This window comes from Copadichromis virginalis, linkage group LG18, assembly GCF_057382275.1.
Source record: "Copadichromis virginalis isolate Kocher_CV1m ecotype Utaka linkage group LG18, C_Virginalis_male_GT1.1, whole genome shotgun sequence".
In the NCBI taxonomy this organism is placed as follows: Eukaryota; Metazoa; Chordata; class Actinopteri; order Cichliformes; family Cichlidae; genus Copadichromis; species Copadichromis virginalis.
In genome coordinates this window covers 2,510,809-2,516,958 of record NC_140635.1, presented here as the reverse complement: position 1 = coordinate 2,516,958, position 6,150 = coordinate 2,510,809, and positions in this window count along the sequence as shown.

The following is a 6,150-nucleotide window of genomic DNA, read 5'->3' as shown; positions in this document are numbered from 1 at the left end:
AATCATAATGGAAACAAAATCTGGGGCCAAAGAAAGACACGGGTGAGTAAATCTGGAAGGTAAATGTGTCAGAAATCAGCATGTGAGTAAAAGCGTGAGTCATCGGTGTCTCCCCTTCACCTCCCTCAGCTCTTCACGCTTCATCGTTCAGACTGAGCAACTTTCCACAAGAACACTTCTGCAAAATCAGCTGAAGGAGCAGCCCTCTGTGTTTCTGTTAAACTGCCTTTCACCACAGGCCAGCTCGCTTTGAAGGACTCGCGCTGTGTATTTATGAAAGCAAAAACAAGACTTTCACTGCACTCGGAGTGGGAAGATGGTCTCAGAATTGCTTTTGTCTGGAAGTTCCCACTTTCAGAACCATTAGACAAAAAGGCGTAAAAACGACTGCGGTTAAAAGGTTTGCGCAAATAAACATCAGAGAGGCGTGAGCGCGCAGGCCGGGTTACTCTGACCGACGCCACAACATCTGTTTATGAGCATTTCAAATCTGCGCGTTAAAAATAAACCGAGCGGAATCCCCGAACATTCAAAGAAAGTATTTTCATAAAATTGTGCTGAAGAACTTTTTTACTTAGCGGGAATGTTCGTGCATGCAGCAGAGCAGCAACGCCGCAGTGATGCTGCATGTGAGGCGTGTTCAGCATCCACGCTCCCTGAGCTCTGACTGATCCTGTGGGCTTCACAGCATTTCTGTCGTATTAATAGTGCCCACTGATACAGTGAAGAAGAGTTTCCATTGATGTTCATCATGTTTTGTGTCGTCATATGCAGCTATATGATCAACAAAGATGATTTTGCTGGATTAGCAGAGACGGGAGCTTCATGATCCGGGCTTTCCCTTCTGGAATCATAACAGGAATAATAAACTGATGCCACAGTGAACATGGACAGCTCTGGACTCGCTCGCTCACTACAAACCAGAGCAGTCTGCAGATGTGCTTTAGTAATGCTTCCAGGATCGCTGGGGCTAATGGCCGAATGAAGTTCAAGGACTCACAATGAGGCAGGAGGGAAAGGAGGGAGTCCTAAACTTCTTTGGAGCATCCATACACAGTTTTGTGTCTGTGCCACTCCTGAGTTCAGAGCCGGTCCAGTTCTTGTTTTTCTTTGGGAGGAGCAGCCATAAGCAGCAGGACTGGAGTCTGTCCCAAAGCTCAGTGACCATCATTCACACTCTCCAAGGTCCATCTTCAGAATAATTTATCATCACTTCTGCAGCTGCCTGATGGAGCAGCCAGGCTCTCAGCTGCACATCAGGATGTTTTCAGTCCAGCTGAAGGTCTTTCAGAAAACACTGTGAGAGGGAACTTTTGGACTATGTTACCGAAACCTTAATCTGGAGTTTCAGCTGTATTTCCATGCACTGTGCACAGTAGATGGAATGATCCACTTTACTCTGGTGTGAAAAGTGAAAAAGAAACTGAAAGGCACATTTCAGTAAACAGCAGCAGCTCAGTTATCTGGAAGGCAGTAACCTAAAAATACACCCTTGTTTCCTGAGCTTCAAACACACCACCTTGTGTTTTTCTGAGAAGCTTCACCTGCTGTGGTTTCTTACATCAGCTCAGGTTATTTATTGACTTCTAGTCTCTCTTGAGACGACTGACAGCAGCCATTCGTCTTCAAGCTGACAGAGATGGTGACACTGTGCACGGCCACGTCTCGTACAGCCGTCCCTTCATCCCAGAACCAGAGAAAACACAGATCCCAGAACAATAAATGTTAATGGGCTCCAACAATGCACCTGCTGATATACATGTAAAGAGGACCATTAAACTAATGAGTCAGAACAGTCGGCTTGGAGCTGACGGCCACAATAGGGAAGTCGGAGACGGCCCAGTCTGGCTGCTAAATGTGGAACAGCTTCACTGCTGCACAAAATGCAGTATTTTTACATTAATGTGTCACTGTGACTAAACTACATGTTTATTCTTGGGGCAGGATTTGCTGACCTAGCAAAGTGGGAAAAAAACTCGAGCGATTCAGCCCAAACCAAACTCCGTGATAATGAAGACGGAAAAATAACTAAATATAAGGACACTGACTGAAACTCGGAGTAAAAATAACAGCACCACAGAACATGAGCCCCAGCCTCCAGCTCCAACTTCTGAGGTGGACATTTTTTGTTTTGTGGCTGCAAAGGCAAATAAAGACAAAGAACCTTGAAGCTTCAACGCCACAAAACCAAACAGAGAACCATCGGGCTGCCAAGCTTCAGTTTAACCAACGCAGGCGGCTGTAGCTGCTAACTGCACCCCTGAACTGGACACGCGTTTGTGCTGTTGGAGATTTTAATGAGCCATGTGACCAATAATATGGCTGCTGTGAGTTTAATGGGAATAACAGGCCGGCCAAGACGTCTGAGCTCCAGCTTCTCTGAGTGAAATTCAATTTTTTATTAATTTAATTACCGTCTTTATAGTCAGTGCTAACAATGCTAATGAGCGTTAGCATGCTTTCAGCTCAGTTGGCCAAAATGTTCAGGTTGAGGCCCAAAATCAATGAGTGATGCCGCAGTAATCACGTCCATCTTTTGTATACAGTACGTGCAAAAACGATTTTATTATTGCGATCTTTTCCTGTGAAGCTCATCGGTTTTGTAGACCTCGCTGCTCTGGACCCACAAAAGTACAGGAACAAAGGAGGGATGCAGGTGTTTGGGAGATTTAATGAAAACCACTTCATGCAGCAGAGCTTTGAATCCTGTTCACAGTGTTACTGGTGTGTTTTGCAGGAGGCACTGGTGAACTGTGGGCCAGTAACAGTTAGCTGTAAATTGTGAGTCAGGACGTTAAGATGAAAAGAAAACAGTCGTGTTAGTGTTTGCAGTATCTTATCACACAGCTGCCGTCTGGTTAACCCACAAAACTAAAAGTAACACTCCCCACCTGACAGATCGAACTGCTGAGCTGATAAGCCTTCACGTGTCCCCTGTTTACCCACGATGCCGTGCGGTTTTATCACTCAAACGATGGAGCGGTTTCCTTTTTCACTCCAACATCAATCCCACCGACCTGCAGGAAGGAACTCCTAACACGGGCAGCAGGTGTGCTGTGTCACAGTGAAGTTTAATGAATGCACACGAGCGGTTTCAGGGACAGAGATGGTTGTTGAATAAAATAAGTTCCTCGAGTAGAAAGCTCACGTTCCTCATGTTGTTGGAAATAGATTGTTCGAGTTCTCTTACATGGAAAAACCAGAACATCACTTCCTTATTTCCTCACTTCAGCCCTTCCTTAATAACTAGAAGGATGCACATCGGGATCCAAAAATAATTTGTTCATAGAAATGAATCAAATCAGAATCCAGCGATAGTGACACCTCACAAGAACAACGTCCTGGGTTTGGATCGTTCAGCCTGTTTGCAGGTTCTCTCCAGGTTCTCTCCAGGTTCTCTCTGGGTTCTCCGGCCTCTATAGTCCAAAGATAAGTATGATTGGTTAACAGGTGTTTCCAATCTGGCTGCAGGTGTGAATCATTTTGCCTTTGGTTTTAACCCTGCAACCACCGGTCCAGGTGTACGTTACCTTTTATTAACAGACAAATACAGGTTACATGTTACAAAGGAGCCAAATCAACAGTAAGTGTTTGCATCCTGTTAAAGCAGAGTGCTAGCGTGGCTCCTTCACAGCTCCACGCTGTATAAAATCATTCACACACAGTGTTTTGAAGCAGGTGATCACCATTTGCCTGTTTTGTCCAGTACAACTTCTGGCCCAGGTGTTATGAAGTATCTGACTAGATTTTTCCACTTCACTCATTTAAAACACTAAATTTCCGCCGCTTATCATTTTTATTTTTCACGCCTCCACTGACATTACAAGCGTGCCTTACCTTTTCTGTGTTGCTTTCGTGTGGTTTGGCTCTTCCCGCGGTTCGTGCGGATCCTGATATTGATGCTGTTTTGCATGTTTTTTGCAAAAATGGAGATTTTCCAACAAAAGAGCAAAAAACCGAAGCGTGAAGAGTCTGAAGTTGCTTCTTTAATTTTTTATTTTTATTGATTATGTGGATCATGAGAGCTAAAAAGAAAAGGTTGGATATGATTATTGATGATGTATCTGGTTTCTTAGATTCTACACGTTTTTAAAATGCCTAAAATCATCACATTCCTGTAATAAAGATGAAGAGCAGCGCTGATGGAGACTGCAGCGACTCCACAGCAGTGGGAGCTGCTCCACCTGCGTGAGCGTTTTATTATCTGTGAGGCTGATAATACAAACCACTCTCGGGCTTATTTTTAACTGCCACAGCTGAAGGAAATCGTGCCTGATGTGATAATAATAGTTGACCTAAAAGGAGTCAGGAAAGGGAAATATCCCCGAGGTTTGACTTTATCTCAGTGGAAAGTGAGTTACAGCCTCCATCTGCCCCTGCAGGCCGCCGTGAACTGATCAGAGATTTCTTTTTCCATTTTAACTGTCATGAAGTTATTTTACAGGAAGTGACCACGATCTTCTGTCCCTGCACGGGGAACCGGTCTGCAGCGTCGGGTCCAGGTTCTGTCGCCCCTGAACGCACAGATCAGTCATCTGGTTTACTGCAGTACACGTGCTGCATTGTTTCTATAGCTTGATGTTGTCATCTTTAAATTAAGCAGTAGTGGGTGTCTCCCACCTGACTCCCTCAGAGTCAGCTGACTGGTTGACGTGTGTCCCGTGGTTCTGGCGGTTAGAGGCCACACAGAAACATTAACGAGAGTTTGGTTGTTTCATGTGTCAGAGCACTTGTTGATCCCTTCAGCAGGACATGGGCGTGCTCTCTCCTCCTTCTACAAACGCTTCATAAAAAGTGTCTTTGATCTGCGATGAGACACATCAAACACGCAGGAAGTCTTTCTTTCTGAAACACACACACGCTCACAACCCACGCACTTTATCTAATCTTTACACTCTCACTATAAAGATAAGATTTCATTCAAATATCTCAGTCAAGATAACATGCATTCCTCTCCCGCCCACGTCCCTCTCTGAACACATTAGCAGCAGTCTGAAATCCAGTGAGGCGTGGAAGTGCCCCCTACAGGCTGCACTGCTCATTACTGTAGCTGTAAACGACTCGTGATTAAACAGAATCAGGTCGAGCGGTTTGGAGACAAAGTTAGAGACACACTGAGACGGTTTGACATGTGCAGAGCAGGGACCGAGGATACACCGGACACAGGATGATGAAGATGGAGCTGCCAGCAGATACAGGCGCAAATATCAATAGTAGCAGTCCAGATACTGGTATCAGATCAATACCAGCACAAGAAGTTTCTTTCTTCTCAGTTCAGTATGGAGCCCACTGATTTATGTTAAACCTTTTTTCTTTTTAATGACACAAAAACCTCAAACAAGCACTGTGGAAAACATCTGACCCTTTTTGTGTCGACTGTCACGTCTGTTTTATTTAAAGCCTATGTCACATTCAGACTACAGCAGCTGATCCAAAGTGCTTTACAGACACATTTGCATAAAAAACACATTTCCCAAAAATCCAGCCTCAATATCAGAAATTACAAATTGGTCATGATTCAGCCCAGACATCCCGACACGCTGCTCTCCCACATACGCCGCCTTCATAGGGTCAAAGTATTGGTTTGGTCCCTGTGTTACTTGGTATCAGCTGGCAAACAGCTGGAGAAGACAAAGACCTCAGAGGAGGGTCACAGAGGGGTGGTGCAGCAGAGGAGGAGGTGTGTGTGTGTGTGTGTGTGTGTGTGTGTGTGTGTGTGTGTGTGTGTGCGCGTGTGTGTGTGCATGTGTGTGTGTGTGTGTGTGTGTGTGTGTGTGTGTGTGTGTGTGTGTGTGTGTGCAGAATGTTTACAAACCACGTCATCATTTTGTGGTCATTGTGGTTTGATATGACAAAAACATGTGGCTGGTTTGTTTTCTTGTGTGATTAAAATGTGTCAGTGTTGTTATGTTGCTCTACAAAACAGGTGTGTTGTGCTGACGGAGTTCTTCACCTCCTTTTAGCTGATCCTGTGCTCCTGCTCGCTCCCAGTGAAGAGCCTCTGCCATCTCCAGCTCGGCCGCCTCCAAACCGTCAGAGCAGGTCTCACTAACGTCATATAAACCTTCTCTTTTACTCTTGTTGCTGTCCTACTGCCACACGTCCCCCTTACACTCATCTCCACCTGCTCCACCCTGCCTGCACCCTCTT